Raw genomic sequence first — 16,564 nt, 5'->3', positions numbered from 1 at the left:
GGCTGATTGCTCGAGGTCAGGAGTTCGAAACCAGCCTGAGCAAGAGCGAGACCCTGTCTCTATTATAAATAGAAAGAAATTAATTGGCCAACTAAGATATATAGAAAAAATTAGCCGAGCATGGTGGCGCATGCCTGTAGTCCCAGCTACTTGGGAGGCTGAGGCAGAAGGATTGCTTGAGCCCAGGAGTTTGAGGTTGCTGTGAGCTAGGCTGATGCCACGGCACTCGCTCTAGCCTAGGCAACAAAGTGAGACTCTGTCTCAAAAAAAAAAAAAAAAAAAAAGAAGTAACTTGAGATATTTGAACACCAAAGCCACTCTGCCTTTAAGAAAGTGACCCCATCTCTGGGGATGAGTTGGGGTTGGGCAAAGACTTCTGGAGTGTTCCTGGCAGAGGTGACTCCAATCTGTTTTTATGTTAGGCATCTATTATCTTAGTTCATGTTTAAAAGATTAATTTGGTTGTGTGAGGATAATACCAAATTCTAGGGTGGCATCTTTGGAGGTCAGTGGTTGGAGGATGTTCTAAAGTTGGTGTCAGTTAAATGTGCCCCTGACACAAGTCCACAGAGCAAACTGAGGCCAGTGCTGTGTGGGAAAGAGCTGGGGCCGTGAGGAGAAGCTGGGGGCTCACAGAGGCCTTCCCAGAGGAGGTGGCATTGAACTAACACCCGGAGACAGGTGCACACTAGCCAGGCAAGGCAATTGAGAAAATTCTGGGCATACATACCGCTGAGCAAGTAGCTGGAGTTGCAGCCTCAGTTGTAGGCCCCAAATAGTGCACCCAAGCCCCCTTGCTGCCCAGAGAAATGCTGAGACTCCACCCTAACCCCGAAAACCTCTGAGAGCTCCTGCCTGTAAACCCTACACACTGTTCGACTTCCTAAGAAATGATATTGCTTAAGACTTGAGAGTTCCTGTTTATCCACTGCTTCTGCTTGGGGCGCTTTTTGTTTTCTGGGATGTGTGATAAGGCTTTGTGGGGAGCGGTCCTAGAATCTGCTCTGGCATTAACTTTCTGTGTGACCTTGGGCCAGTCACTTCTGTCTGGGCCTTGACTTAGCAAGGGAGCAGGTTGGGGCACAGGTTGAGCCCTTCCAACTCTGACAGTCTCTGATGGGACTTGAGGGAAGCAGTGCTCTATAGTGGGTGGGTAAACCCCTGGCTGTGGCCCGAGCAGGAGTCCTGCCTCCACCATCTCCTAGGGTCTTGGGTAAATTCTTTCTCCTGTCTGAGGCGCCATCTCCTCCTCTGTGCTGTAGGGCCTTCGTCCCATCCCTTTGCATTGTGTGAGGATCAATGAGATCATGGACATAAAGCGTTTGGGGCTGTGCCAGGCCCAGCAAACGGCAGCTGCTGTCATTATATTTTGCAATGGATGTGAAAAGGAACGTGTTAACTCTGCCGATAGCTGCGAAACACGACACCACCCTCAGGGTTTACCATCAGTGCAGTCCCGGTCAGGTCCTCTGATGGGTGTCCAGGGAAACACCCAGAGCTGGGAGGCTTCGCTTCGGCAAGAACTGGGGAAACTCCCCATGGGGAAAAGTCCGCCGGGTAGGCGGTGGCTGCGCTGACTTGTGTGTACAAAGACAATTCCCAGACTCTGAGCTGCAAGAGTGGGATGGAGTCTGGGTGGCCTGCATTAGTTCAGGGTGGGAAAGGAAATGTCCCTTGCCCTTAGCTGGTAACCAGGGCCAGGACAGCCAGGGGCAGGGTGGGCAGGAGAACCAAGTCTTCCCTCACCCATGACCTGTACCCCACTATCGCTCTAACTCTGACCATCTGGTGTCTACTCATCTTGCCACTTATATAGTCTGACTGCTTTTTACACAAGAGGTGGGAAACTGAGGCCCAGAGAGTGACAGGGACTTGCCCAAGACCACACAGCAAGTCAGAACCAGAATGTAGGTCTCCAGGCCCCAGATCCAAGTATCTCTGTCAGCAACAGACAGCTGCCTTGATCCCGTCAAGGGAGTGAGTGGCTGATTGTTGCCTGGCAACTGCAGCCACCCCAGATGCTTTCTATCTCCACATTTCCATGGGAATCAGGCCACCCAGCGATACTTGGACTCAGACCTCAGAGAGAAAATGTCTCTGGGCTAAGGGGCAGTAGGAGAAAGGCTCCTCGTGCTGAAGCACTGACCCAGGCCAGGCATGGTCAGTTCCCCTCTGGGTCCTGGAGCTCTCCCAGGCAGCCCTGGCCCATCTATCTGTCTGGCTTAGGGACCAGATTCACACTATTCCCTCTCTCCAGGCAGAGCTGAGCTGTGGCCTGTCATCACAGGCAGCAGCAAGTGCTGACGAAGAAAATCCCGCAGGGGCCTTTAGTCTCACTGGGAAGGCAATTTAGAGCAACCCAGGCCTGAACCCTGGCTCTCCAACTCATTGGCTATGTGACCTTGGCCAAGTTACTCCACCTCTCTGAGCCAGTTCCTTCATCTGTAAAATGGAGTTTTACAGATCTGAGTAAGACTTAATGAAATAATGAATGCAAGGTACCAGGTATAGAAGTAGGTACTCAGTATTAATATCTGTATCAGTCAGCTTTCTCATTCATAAACAGACTTCACTCTAGGCTGCCTAGCAGAAAAGGCCAGAGGATCAGTCTGGGAGTTTGTACAAGAACAATATCCCCAGAGTGCCACTCTAGTGGAGACCCTAGTGCCACTCTAGTGGAGACCCTAGAGCCACCCTCAGCCACAGCACACAGCACAGATGTGGTAGCATGCACCAGGGATGCCCTGGAGGCTCACATCCACCGTGACACCCCTGGCCCTTTTCTCTTCCCTTTTGGGATCAGTACAGGAGGAAAGAAGTAAGAGTCCTGGCTCCCATGCTGGGCTGCATGGGGAAAACACATATATGAGCACTATAACCCCAGCACTGGTTAGAGTGCTTACAATGCTTGGAAAAGGATGCTATTATTTTGCCACTTTATAGATTTGGAAACTTAGGCACAGAGAGGTTTCCCTAACTTGCCTGAGATCACACAACCAGTAGTAGGTGGTAGAACCAGGGATGAACCCATGCAGTCTTGCTCCACTGTCTCTGTTCCTCATGTCCTCAACTAGAACTCCGAATGAGTTACCCTAAGAAACAGTGTTCTACCTCATGGGAAAATTCTTTCATAAGTGTGACAGATGGATGAATGGGTTTCTTTCATTCATTCAAATGCTTCAAGAGCTTTCTATGGCCCAGGCTCTGTGATCCCCAGCAAAGAAGACTAACGTGGCCTCTGACTTTAAGGAGCTGGTGGAGGATACAAACAAGAAATAAGCAAACACCCAAATAAATTAAATACTTACAAATTATGGTAAGACCGATAAAGGAAGCACAAAGTATGGCATGAAAAAGAATGACTGGGGCAACAGTGTGGGTAGGGAGGACTCTGTCCCTGGCCCATTCTGTTCAGCCATGCTGTGGAACCCCCTGGCCTGCTTACAGCTTTTGCACTGGCTGTTCCTTTGTCCTACTTAGTAAAAGTTTCCTCTAGTTACCTCCGTGGCTAACTCCCTCACCTCCTTAAGGTTTCATATGCATATCACATTCTCAGTGAGACCTCCCCTGACACCACATTTACCCTCTCATCCTCCTCCCTCCCCTCCCTGCACCAGCACTCCTTATCTCCTCACCAGCTCTGCTGCTTCTCTAACATAATGTTTGTGTTTCTATTTATTTATTATTTATAATATTTATTACAGCTGCAACTTGTCTGCTTCACCTCACAGAATGTAAGTACCATGAGAGCAGGAATCTTTGTTCTGTTCACTGAACAGTGTGTGGCACATAGTAGGTGCTTAAAAATATTTGTTCAGTGAAGGTAAATAACTTCCCTGAGGTCACACACCTGGAAAGTGGCATGGCTGTGACTTAAATCCAGTGTTATTTGGCTCCAGAGCTATAGGACCCTCTTCCTGGGGATATTATGGGGCTCAAATGGGTTCATGTGTCAGCCACTTAGCACAGTGCCTGGTAGAAAGGATAATGTACCATAAACATTTAATAATAGTAAGTTATTATTAATATTATTATTATTGCTAGGGTGCCCCCCCCTTAACTCTTGGGCTCATTTTTCTAAATTCCATAATAGTGCAGACAGCTCTTTGGGGTGGGACTTCAAGCCTGACTTGGCAGACACACTGACATGACGTTCAGGAAGGGAAAAAGCAGGTGTGCTGGCCCAGGTAGCTGTGAGCCCTGCCTCCTGCAGGACCCAATCCTCTATGTGGCCACGCCTACTTCATAACTGAGCTGAAACTGTTCACCCACAGGGATTGCAAACAACACAGACTTCCTGTGTCTAGAGAAAGGGGAAGTCCAGCCAGTGATTTACCTTGAGTCATTTGTTTCGAGAAGGAAGCCTCAGCAGTTGGCAGAAGGTAGCGGAAGGAGGAGGGCTGACTGAGGAGAGAAAGGAGACTGAGATGTAAATTCTAGAAGGAATGCCACCACTTCTCAGCTGACTACACTGGTCTTAAATTTTCCCATCTGGAAAATAGGACGATGATCCTCACCTCACTGGCTGCTCTAGATAGTGATAAGGGAAACCCCCATCTATTACTTGGCTTCAGCCACTGGAGACCCCCACCACTCACGGAGGACCGCATCAGCATAATACTAACCCTTTACCTGGCATCAGCATAACACTAAACCTATCACCTGGCACATCAACGCATCAACATAATACTGACCTATTACCTGACACATCAACTTACCTACACCTGATACCCCACCCCTCGGACCACCCCAACTTAATAAAGGTGGGAAAAATCAGGTAGACAGGACTCAGAATTTGGTGGTGAGACCCCTCTGAGCCCGCCTGCGAATAAACTTTGATTCTCCGACTCTCTGTGTGCCCCTTGAGACCACCCGCTGTAACACTTGCTATAACAATAGTACTAATATTGCCGAGTGCCAGTGTGATAAGAGCTGGGAGTACAGGACTACATATGCATCATGCAACTGGAAGGGCAAAGTCCAGAGGTTAAAAATACACAGACTGTGAAGTCACCTAGATCTGGCTTCAAATCCTGCCTACATCACTTTCTAGCTGTGTATCCCTGAGCAAAGAATGGAACCTCTCTGAGTCTTGGTTTCTTTGTCTACAGAGTGGACCTTTAGTTTCCTCAGCTGTGAAATAATAGTTTACCTCCTAAACCGATTTTGAGGATTAACTGAGATACATATATCAAGGGCTATGACGGAGCTGGACTCAGGGAAAGGTGACTTTTGTTTTTAATCCTGGACAACCTCTCACTTCCCTCTTCTTGGTGTGCTGCCTCATCCAGTCCTGCCAGTTCTCAGGATGAAGCTCCTCTGAGAGTGCGTCCAATAGACCTCTCTGTCTAACAGACCTCTTCTCATAGACATCTGTGGGACCACAAATCATCCTTAAAATGGAGAATAATTGTTTTTATTTATTTATTTATTTTTTTTTTTTAATTTTTTTTTTTTTTTTTTTTTTTTTTTGAGACAGAGTCTCACTTTGTTGCCCAGGCTAGAGTGAGTGCCGTGGCGTCAGCCTAGCTCACAGCAACCTCAAACTCCTGGGCTCGAGTGATCCTTCTGCCTCAGCCTCCCAGGTAGCTGGGACTACAGGCATGCGCCACCATGCCCGGCTAATTTTTTTTTTTATATATATATCAGTTGGCCAATTAATTTCTTTCTATTTATAGTAGAGACGGGGTCTCGCTCTTGCTCAGGCTGGTTTTGAACTCCTGACCTTGAGCAATCCGCCCGCCTCGGCCTCCCAAGAGCTAGGATTACAGGCGTGAGCCACAGCGCCCGGCCTGTTTTTATTTTTATGATTATAAAAGTATTAAGTCTGTGGTAGAAAAAAATTTTCAGCACATAAGTAAAAAGAAGAAAATAGAGATTACACATAACTTCACCACCCAGAGATAATCACTATTGACAGTTGAGTTGACTCTCCAGGGTTTCATTTTAATGCATGTGTAACAGGATGTTAAGTGCAAGCCTCCTGTTATTTTGGCTTTGGGGCAGAGGCAGCATGTGCCAAGGGCCAGTACACCCTAAATCAAGGTGCTAGACCACCCAGGCATGCTGAAGGGTGGAGAAACCAGTTCGACCAGCATTACCTCATCACCCATGGGAGAGAGAGGGAGAACAGATGCCAGTTGAGAGGGATTTCTCTTGCAGAGAATTGTTGATTCCTGTGTGGTCCCTACCATAATACTCCTCTCCACCCCCAGACAGCAGGGGTGAGGGTTTGTTTCCTTCTCACTTTAGCGGAAGAGGATTTGAATGGAACCCCTTGGAGAGTCTGAGATGTGCCTCAGGGGTCTATGGGTCAAAGAGAAAAGCAAGTCCAAAGCAATGGCTCACTCCTCAGTCACCTGCACTTCCACCAGAAGAGAGAGCTTGTCATGCTGAAATGTAAACACCCATTGAGTTGTCTGTCTCCCTAACCAAACCAGAAACCAGAGTCTGGATCTCATATTCCCTGCCCCCTGCAAAAGGCCTGCCTCTTAGTTAATGCTTGAAAAACAATCTGGTATTCGAATGAAGGGCAGACTGAGGAAGCTGTGGAGTAGAAAGCAGAAAGAACCATACGGATCTGAGTTCAGATCCTGCCTCTGACACTTTCTAGCTGTGTTCCCTTGGGAAGTCATGTCATCTCACCTGTAAAGTGAGGATAATTTGAATATCTGCTGTGCAGAGTTTTGAATGAAATGAGATCAAGCACTGGTACACAGGAGGTGTTGCATCAATGAAGAAGGAATGAAAACACAGTAGTCTTAGAAACACTGCAAACTGGCTGGGTCTCCTGAGAATTTCCTGCCTGAGCTGATATAATTCTGGTATTTCCAGATCTGGTTTCCTTCCCCACTCCTTCTTCAATGCCTATCGTTATCATCTTTTTTTTTTTTTTTTTTTCTTGAGACAGGGTCTCGCTTTGTTGTCTGAGCTATAGGGAGTGACATGGCATCAGCCTAGCTCACAGCAACCTCAAACTCCTGGGTTCAAGCAATCTTCTTGCCTTTAGCCTCCCGAGCAGCTAATTTTTTTCTATTTTCAGTAGAGACAGGGTCTCACTTTTGCTCAGGCTGGTCTCGAACTCCTGACCTCAAGCAATCCTCCCGCCTCAGCCTCCCAGAGTGCTAGGATTACAGGCAAGAGCCACCTCACCCAGCCCATCATCATCTTTATAGTAGGAATGACAGCTGCCATTTGTATAGCAATTTACAAAATTCCATAACCTGGTCTCATTTAAGTCTCACAATATCCCTATGAGTCTATATTATGAATATAATCCCCATTTCCCAGATAAGGGAACTGAGACCCAGAATGACTTGTCCAAGGGCAAGAAGACCTGAGACTCAAAGGCGCTTCTTTTTGTTTCCTAAAGGAATGGATTAAACATGTGCTCAGCACTGCTGGTGAGCTGGGCATATGCAATCAGCAGCTCCTGCCCCCTTACAGAGTAGTGGAGAGGACAGACTTGCAAATCACAACAGTACCTGTAACTCTGCATGGTGAGTGCTGTCTTTGAGTGGACACAAACACCAGACAAGCTGACAGTTTATTCTGCTGGAGGCAATTGGCTGGAGAGCAGGTCCAATCCACTGTTTGCTATCTCTGTGGCCTTGGGCAGATCACTTCACCTCTCAGGGCCTTAATTTCTTCATCAGTAAAATGGGCGTTATGATAATAGTCCTTCCCTCATACCATCACTGTGGCGATAACAAATAAAATGTACATAAAACATTTACCACAGTGTCTTTTTTTTTTTTTTTTTTTTTTTTTTGAGACAGAGTCTCACTTTGTTGCCCAGGCTAGAGTGAGTGCCGTGGCGTCAGCCTGGCTCACAGCAACCTCAATCTCTGAGGCTCAGTGATCCTTCTGCCTCAGCCTCCCGAGTAGCTGGGACTACAGGCATGTGCCACCATGCCCGGCTAATTTTTTGTATATATATTTTTAGTTGGTCAATTAATTTCTTTCTATTTTTGGTAGAGACGGGGTCTCGCTCAGGCTGGTTTCGAACTCCTGACCTTGAGCAATCCGCCCGCCTCGGCCTCCCAGAGTGCTAGGATTACAGGCGTGAGCCACCGCGCCCGGCCCTACCACAGTGTCTTGCACAAGGAAGTACAGATGCTCCTCAACTTACGATGAGGTTACATCCCAATAAACCCATTGCACACTGAAAATATTGTAAATTGAAAATGCATTTAATACACCTAACCTATTGAACATTATAGCTTAGCCTAACCTACCTTAAATGTGCTCAGAACACTAATTAGTCTACAATTGGGCAAAATCATCTAACACAAAGTTTATTTTCTACTAAAGTGTTGAATATCTCATGTACTATATTGAATACAGCACTGAAAATGAAAAACAGAATGGTTGTATGGGTAACTCAAAGTACAGTTTCTATTGAATTTATATTGCTTTTGCACCATCAAAAAGTCAAAAATTGTAAAATGAATCATTGTAAGTTGGGGACCACCTATGCTCAGTAAATGGTAGCTGGTCCTTTATTATTGTAATCCAGAGGCCAGCTAGAGCCTCCTGACCCTTGAGACCTTTGTGGGATGTGCCTAAGTACCCATTCCAAGCCCTCTACAATTTACTGCAAATTCCTGGGAGGTTTTGTTTCTCCTGGTCCAGTTCTGCTTCCATCTTTGGTCAGCACTACACCAAACCAGAGGTAAGACTTGGCCTCTTCAACTGTTTCCACAAACACCCCAGTCAGGGCAGCCTCGGTGAATGGAGGAGATTTTCTTGAAGATTTCCAGGGATGGGAGGCAGAGGAGGAGATCACATCATAGCTACAAAAACCTCAGTGTAAACTGAAAAACCCTGGTTCTCAAGACAGCCTCTCTTCCCTCCATAGGACAGCCCCTATGCCGTGGGCCAGCTCCTGGCTCCTGGTAAAGGACATCTGCCTGTGTTTGGCTATTCATTGCCCACTGATTCTTCCCAGGGACCTCTCCAGGTGTTTCTCTCCAGGCGTTTCTTCCAGGTATTTTACCTGTCTCTTCCAGGCATTTCTCTCTGGGAGTTTCTCTTCCAGGCATTATCCCACAGTGTGAAACCTTAGATCTCCCCAGCACCACCACCAAGTGAAAAGCTCTACAGGGCCCCTCTCTGGCCTTCATGTAGCCCCCCACAGGAGAGGAGGAGACATTTGCCATCATTCATGGCAGCCAATACTGGCCCTGGCTGGCTTCCTGCTGCCTCCCTCTCTTCAGCACCCTCGTTTCTGTCCACTCCCCAGATCTAGTCCTTCAGACTCTGCTAGAAACTCTGGGCCCTCCACAGCTTCCCAATATATGACACCTCTTGCTTAAGGCATCCAGAGTCAGGTCCTCGTCTTTGTTGCTGCCTCTTGGACCTTCAAGACCACATGTTCACCCTGAACAGTTTTTCATAGTATTTTCCTAGTGAAAGCCATCCTCTTCTCTGGGAGGGGAGGTCATGCACTGAGGGTTTATGAGCTGCATCTGGTCCACAGGGGTGTTTTAAAAAAAAAAATCAAAGCATTTAAAAATTGAGAGATTACACATAAAAATCTAGATTTGTGGCTTTTCTTATAAACTCAGAAAACATGGCCAGGCGCAATGGCTCACGCCTGTAATCCTAGCACTCTGGGAGGCTGAGGAGGGAGGATACCTTGAGGTCAGGAGTTCAAGAGCAGCCTGAGCAAGAGTGAGACCCCCGTCTCTATTAAAAATAGAAAAATTAGCTGGGCATCTGGTGCTTACCTGTAGTCCCAGCTATTTGGGAGGCTGAAGCAGGAGGATTGCTTGAGCCCGGGAGTTTGAGGTTGCAGTGAGTTGTAATGACCCACACTGCACATCCAGGGCAACAGAGCAAGACTATGTCTCAAAAAAAAAAAAAAAAAATCGGCCATGGTAAGACCCACATTGCCCTCAGGAAGCCTGTTAGCCGGAGCGGAGAGCACAGTCTCTGCCCTTTAGACGAGCTTGTCTTAGGCCCATGGCCCACCGGCCTTGTTTTTCTCTCCTTCCTGAGCCTTGTAGGCTTTCAACGTTGTGACCCTTGCTAAGAGGCAGGTTAGTGGCAGTTTCTACCCTCCGCTGCGTTATTATAATTAAGCGGGGTCTAGGAATTTGCTCTGCTCACAAAGGGGGAGAGGGAACCCCAGGCAGAGGTGCAGCAAGAGCAGTCGGTTGGGTACACAAAGCGAGGCTGCTCTTGGAAGGGCGAGGGATCCAGAGGGATGGGGCCCCGCTGCACGGCGGCGGTGGGGCGGCGGTGGGGCGGTGAGGGTTGGGGGGGCTTGGTTATGAAGGGCCTAAATGCTCTCTTATGGGGCAGTGGGAGCCAGCGTGCAGTGTAAGGCAGGTGAGCTATGCATATGAGAAAGGTGGCTGGGAAGCCCGCGGGGTAGGATACACAGATCCCCCGCCCCGCAAAACACACACACCAGCCCCGGGCCCCCAGCCCCTGTGTCCCCGCAGGAAGTCAGGCGAGAGGCTGGGGCAGTGGTCCAGGAGGGTGAGGATGCTGCGGCTGAACGAGTAGCAAAGACGGAGGGAACGGCTGGGAGGACCGCGAGGGAGGGATTTCGGAGGCAGCCTTGCCGGCTAGTAGGTACGCTTGACCTTGACGGAAAACGCCGCGCGAGCTGCGGCTGCGAGCCGCTCGCCGCCCCGCCCCTCCCCGCGCCGCAGCGGACTGCGGCGGAATCCCGGGCCCTTGCTGAGCCGCCTCCCGCGCCGCTGCGGCACGAGAGGGGCGGGGGCGGGGCGCGGGGGTGGCAGGATGGCGGGGATGCCCGTCTTCCTGGGAAGGCCGGGGAGGGGAGGCTGGTCACATGGCACCGCCACCAGGCGCAGCCCGATTGGCGGGTCCCCCCCGCCGAGCGAGCCGGGCTGGTCGGGTTTCCAGGCACTAAGCGGCCCCCTCCACTCGTTCGGGCGCTCGAGGGGCGTGCTGGCCCTGCCCGGGGCCGGGAGGGGGCGAGTCATGTCCCCTCCGCTGCGTGTGGCGCGCGGTGGGTGCTGGCAGCTCCCCGCAGTCCTCCTGCAGCTTGGGAGGTCTCCATGAGCACCTCCCTTCCCCTGCTCCCTTCCCTTCTCTTCTGCGTCTCTCCCTCCTTCCCCCACCTGCCTCTCTTCCTGCCTTACCTACCTGGAGGCTGGCCTAGACAGGTTTCCATTACTTGCCGTAATTGTTCGGCTTTGGGCAAATCGACCTTGCTGGAGATGGCAAAGATTAAAGGGGGAATCCCGCAGACGCCTCAAGCCCCGCACACCCAAACCGACCTCATTATCTCTCCCCAGATTGCTCTTCTCTGCTTCAAGCAGAAACCCGAAAGCCATCTTCATCTTTCAGTCTCCCCATCAAATCTATTAAATTTACCTCCAAAACGTTTCTTACACCTCACACCCAGTAGTTCTTCTTCTTAGTGTTTGTCCTGATTTGCATCTATATGTCTGTGTGATTGTGTTTGTACGGATTCCCCACTGTACTGTGAGCTCCACGTGACCGGGAGCTGTTTTGCAAATCACTGTATCACCAACGCAATACCAGGCACGTCGTAGGTACTTAATAAATGTTAATTGAATGAATAGAAAGTTGTGTGCTGGGTGGAGGGAGGAGGGGCACAGATTTTAAGATAAAACACAGTTTCTATCCTCAAGAAGTCATCTACCCAACAAACACCAGGCCCTAGAGGGAGGCGAGCGCACAAGATGAGTAAGACTCCATTTCTCCCTTCCCCCGCTGTCTCAGGGGGTCATAGGTCACAGACCTAGACAGTAAGACTCCCCGGTGTGGAGTCAGAAGAGTCTAGAAATTAGAATCTCATGATCTGGCTTTGCTGCCTTCTGGTTTTGTGACCACAAGTCTCCTCTCTCTCTCAGAGGCTCCATCTTCTCATCTTTTTTTTTTTTCTTTTTTTTTTTGGAGACAGAGTCTCACTCTGTTGCCCTGGCTAAAGGGCTGTGTTGTCAGCCTAGCTCACAGCAACCTCAAACTCCTGGGCTCAAGCAATCCTCCTGCCTCAGCCTCCCGAGTAGCTGGGACTACAGGCATGTGCCACCATGCCCGGCTGATTTTTTGTATATATTTTTAGTTAGCCAATTAATTTCTTTCTATTTTTAGTAGAGACGGGGTATCGCTCTTGCTCAGGCTGGTCTCAAACTCCCACCTCAGCCTCCCAGAGTGCTAGTATTACAGGTGTGAGCCACCACCAGACTCCATCTTCTCATCTTAAAAATAGGGATAAACCGGGCGCGGTGGCTCACGCCTGTAATCCTAGCACTCTGGGAGGCTGAGGCGGGCGGATTGCTCAAGGTCAGGAGTTTGAAACCAGCCTGAGCAAGAGCGAGACCTCGTCTCTACTATAAATAAAAAAGAAATTAATTGGTCAACTAATATACATAGAAAAAATTAGCCGGGCATGGTGGCGCATGCCTGTAGTCCCAGCTACTCGGGAGGCTGAGGCAGGAGGATCACTTGAGCCCAGGAGTTTGAGGTTGCTGTGAGCTAGGCTGACGCCATGGCACTCACTCTAGCCTGGGCAACAAAGTGAGACTCTGTCTCAAAATAAATAAATAAAATAAAAATAGGGATAGCAATACTAGTCTTGCAGGGCTGTTAAGAGTTATCAATGAGGCCAGGCATGGTGGCTCACGCCTGTAATCCTAGCACTCTGGGGGACTGAGGTGGGAAGATCGCTCAAGGTCAGGAGTTCAAGACCAGCCTGAGGAAGAGCAAGACCCGGTGTCTACTAAAAATATAAAGAAATTAATTGGCCAACTAAAAATACATAGAAAAAAATTAGCGGGTGGGCATGGTGGTGCATGCCTATAGTCCCAGCTACTCAGGAGGCTGAGGCAAAAGGATTGCTTGAGCCCAGGAGTTCAAGGTTGCTGTGAGCTAGGCTGATGCCACGGCACTCCAGCCGGGCTACAGAGTGAGACTCTGTCTCAAAAAAAAAAAAAAAAAAGAGCTATCAGTGAGATGAATGAAAGCACCAGTGGCCAGCTTTTACAGCAATGCTGAGTGTAAGTGAGTGACCATACCCTCCAGTTTGCCCAGAACAGACCAATTGACACCTGTTAAACCAGAGCAGTTAATAGCAGTTCCTTTCATTCTCAAAAAATGTCCTGATTTGGATAGTAAATTATGTAGCCACCCTAGTAATAGATGTGACACTAGAATTATCTACATTGTGCCCTGGGGACACAGAGGCCGGAAGGAGTTGGGTCTGATGATAGAAAGGGGGAGTAGTAACCATGGAAACAAACCTGGAAGTATGCCCAGGATTATGCCAAGTAAAGAGAGATGGGAAGGGCATAGCAGGGAGGGGGACCGGCATTTGCAAAGAAGCAAGGCTTGATAATTCTAAGCATGTTTAGATAACATCAAGAAGGCCAAATGTCTTGAGTCCAGGAGGCATGGGAGGAGATGATGCTTTCTGCAGCGGGAACTGTGGAAAGCTGTTGATCAGGAGTAGACAGGAGCCAATAGCTTTGCAAAAGAGACCAATTGAGAAGCTGGGGCCAAAGTCCAGGTGGGAGAGATGATGAGGCCTGAACAGAGCAGTGCCAGTCAGCTCTGGGGAGAGGGCTGAGGCTCCATAGGCACTTTGGGAGTAAAATGACTAGGACTTGGATGTGGGGTTGGAGGATAGGTCAGAGGCAGGAGGATTTCCAGGAGGCCATTCACTGAGGCAGGTGGGAAGAGGAAGGGACAGGAGACCCGGGAGACAGTATGTGGCCCAGATCAGGCTGACAGAGGCACTTATCACTCCTGATCCAAAGGGAAGAGGTGGGGATCACAACAGGTAGGCCTTACTCCCAAGAACAGAGTAAGGAGCTGGGGCCAGTCAGTATTCAAATGACAGCTGATTAAAAGTACCTTTAAGGGCAATATTGAAAGGTAAGAGAAAGCACAAAAGTAGAGCCTCAAGTAAGAACAGGATTTGCAGGGCAGCTTCACTGTATGGCTCTCCTTGATCAAAACATTCTCACAATGCCCTGCTACCTACCAGAATAAAGTCTGGTGTCCAAGGTTTCCTGTGGCCTGGCCCCAACCTATCTCTGGCGAACATTTCGTATTTCATCTGCTCATGTTTGGCCCCTCCCTTTCTTCTTGTGAAAGCATAGCCACTTCTTTTTGGAGAATTCTTCCACTCCCAGGTCCAGCCATATGGCTCAGGTGGGGATTATCAATCATGGCACCCCATCTCCCACGACCATGGTGCGAGGGAACACATAACCCAGTCTTGTCAGTCAGAGTCCTTCTGTAGGATTTCAGGGGTTTGGAACAAAGGGAAGAGAATGTCTCCTCTCTGATGAGGAGGCACAAACTAGAGACTGCTGTTGGGCACAGTTCCAACTCGGAGGAGAAAGTGGTCTGAAAAAATGAAGTGGGGAGAAGAGGGAGTTAGTGTTTGATGGGTACAGAGTTCCGGTTTGGGAGGATGAAAAAGTTCTAAAGAGGTGGTAATGGTTGCACGACAATGGGAATGTACATGTCACTGAACTGTACACTTAAAATGGGTAAAAATGGTAGTGTTTATGTTATAGATATTTTATAACAATAAAGAGAAAGAATTGCTGACGTGCAGAAAAGCAAAGATGAATGCTGGAGTGCAGGAGCTGGGGGTTCTCCTGCATGCAGTGGGTCTTTGGGCCCAGCAGCTGTAGTACAAGTGTTCAAAGGGTTCCAGGAACCAAAATTCACTCCTTTGGCATGGGCTTGTTCATGTTGGGCTTCTGTTCCTTGCATCCAATGGAGCCATAATACAGAACATTTGCATTCTCACTTCTCTCTCATGTCGTTCCAAATATTCTCTACTCCCATCATACCCTGCCACTCACACTTCCTCAGACTGATCCTGCATTTGTACCCCCATGCCTTTCCTCTTGGCTCCCTCAGTATGGAATGTCCTTTTCCCTTCTTACAAGCTTGTCGACTCTTATTCACCCTTTGAGACCCAGCTCAAAGGGCTCCTTCTCAGGAAAACCATCCCTGGCCACCCTGAGGAGAGCTTTCCATGCCCTTTGCTGGCCTATCCCGATTTTCCTGAGTGCCCTCACCATTTAGCATCCGATGACCTGCCTTCTCGCCTGTAACCTCCATTAGACTGTTTTTCATCTCCATAGTGCCCAGCAAAAAGCCTAGCACAAAGTAAGTATAATACATGTTTACTGGATGAGTGAATAGATCAGTGGGAATCCTTTCTGGTTTCGAACTCCTGACCTCCTGACCTCCCGCCTCGGCCTCCCAGAGTGCTAGGATTGCATGCGTGAGCCACCGCACCCAGCCACTACTCAGTTTCTATCAAGGAGAGACACTGAAGGAAATGTGGGAGGAATTGCTTTTGTCTCTCTATTCAAGGGTAATGGATTCAGAAAGGAAAACAACCCAGTAGAATTGGGGCCACTGAAAAGTTCAATGGCATTTATGAGAGGTCAGCTTCCCGCCAAAACATTGGTGACAGCTTTGAGCTGAGGCAGAGCTGTTTGAGAGCCAGTGCCAAGACAAGCAAACATTTGGTGGTGTTGAGCTTTTCAGCAACATAGGATTCTGATAGCCGTTTCTGTCAGCTGCACAGGAAGAAGCATCTAAAAGGCATCTATCTGGGTCTGCTTGGAATCAGGGGTCTCCATCTCCTTGAGCACAATCTGACCCAGGGAACAAGGCAGCCCCCTTCTCCCACCCTCTGTTCCCACCATAAGCATATACATCCTCTACCAGGGCCTGCAATTGGTCAGGTCATTGGGCACTGAGAACAGAGTCAAAGATGACTGTAAGGAGCAGGCAGAGAAAATATTGCTTACTAAATAGCCTATGGTTTCCCCTACATTTTCCAGCCTCCCTTGCAGTTAGATTGGGCTCATGTGACAAGTTCTGGCTAATGGTCTGCGAGTGTAAGTAATGTATGTCATTTCTAGCCTGAAATATTTAATTGCTGGTGCACAACAATCCAGCTCTGTCTCTTGTTGAAGCAATCCTGAAAGCCTTGCGTTGAGAGAGCAGAGCCCAGGACAGAAGTGGCTTGGATCTCTGAGTTACCCATTGGAGTGGAGGAGAGCTCCCCTGGACAGTGCCTTGACACCCAGCTAGTTTTGCATGAGTAGGAAAAAATATGCAATTGTTGTGTTAAGCCATGGAGATACTTGGATTGTTTGTTACCACAGCAGAGCCTAGCCTATTCTGACTGACATATAGACATTATTTGTTGTTTTATCCATCCAAACTTTCCTCCTTGAGAATAAACCCTCCCCCTTCTTATAGGACTCTTTGGTATTGGCAAATCCAGTGTTCACTTCTCTATTCTTTTTTTTTTGAGACAGAGTCTCACTCTATTGCCCTGGCTAGAGTGCCGTGGCATCAGCCTAGCTCACAGCAATCTCAAACTCCTGGGCTCAGGCAATCCTTCTGCCTCACCCTCCCAAGTAGCTGGGACTACAGGCATGCGCCACCATGCCCGGCTAATTTTGTCTATATATTTTTAGTTGGCCAATTAATTTCTTTCTATTTTTAGTAGAGACAGGGTCTTGCTCTTGCTCAGGCTGGTTTCAAACTCCTGACCTTGAGTGATCTGCCTGCCTCG

The 16,564-nt window shown here is 48.7% G+C and overlaps 1 long non-coding RNA gene across 1 annotated transcript in view; it reads right to left on the bottom strand.

Moving 5' to 3' along the window:
• LOC142863109 (uncharacterized) overlaps positions 1–11,498 on the bottom strand; it is a 78,506-nt gene extending 67,008 nt beyond the window's left edge. Inside the window, exons 1-3 of the long non-coding RNA XR_012914007.1 lie at positions 11,356–11,498; positions 7,485–7,697; positions 4,337–4,404 (exon numbers count right to left, since the gene is read on the bottom strand). This is a non-coding gene — a long non-coding RNA (uncharacterized LOC142863109). The remainder of the gene's footprint in view (positions 1–4,336; positions 4,405–7,484; positions 7,698–11,355) is intronic.
• Positions 11,499–16,564: the final 5,066 nt, after the last annotated feature.

Source organism: Microcebus murinus, chromosome 2 (genome assembly GCF_040939455.1).
Source record: "Microcebus murinus isolate Inina chromosome 2, M.murinus_Inina_mat1.0, whole genome shotgun sequence".
NCBI lineage: Eukaryota > Metazoa > Chordata > Mammalia > Primates > Cheirogaleidae > Microcebus > Microcebus murinus.
This window is presented reverse-complemented; position numbering and strand designations above follow the sequence as displayed.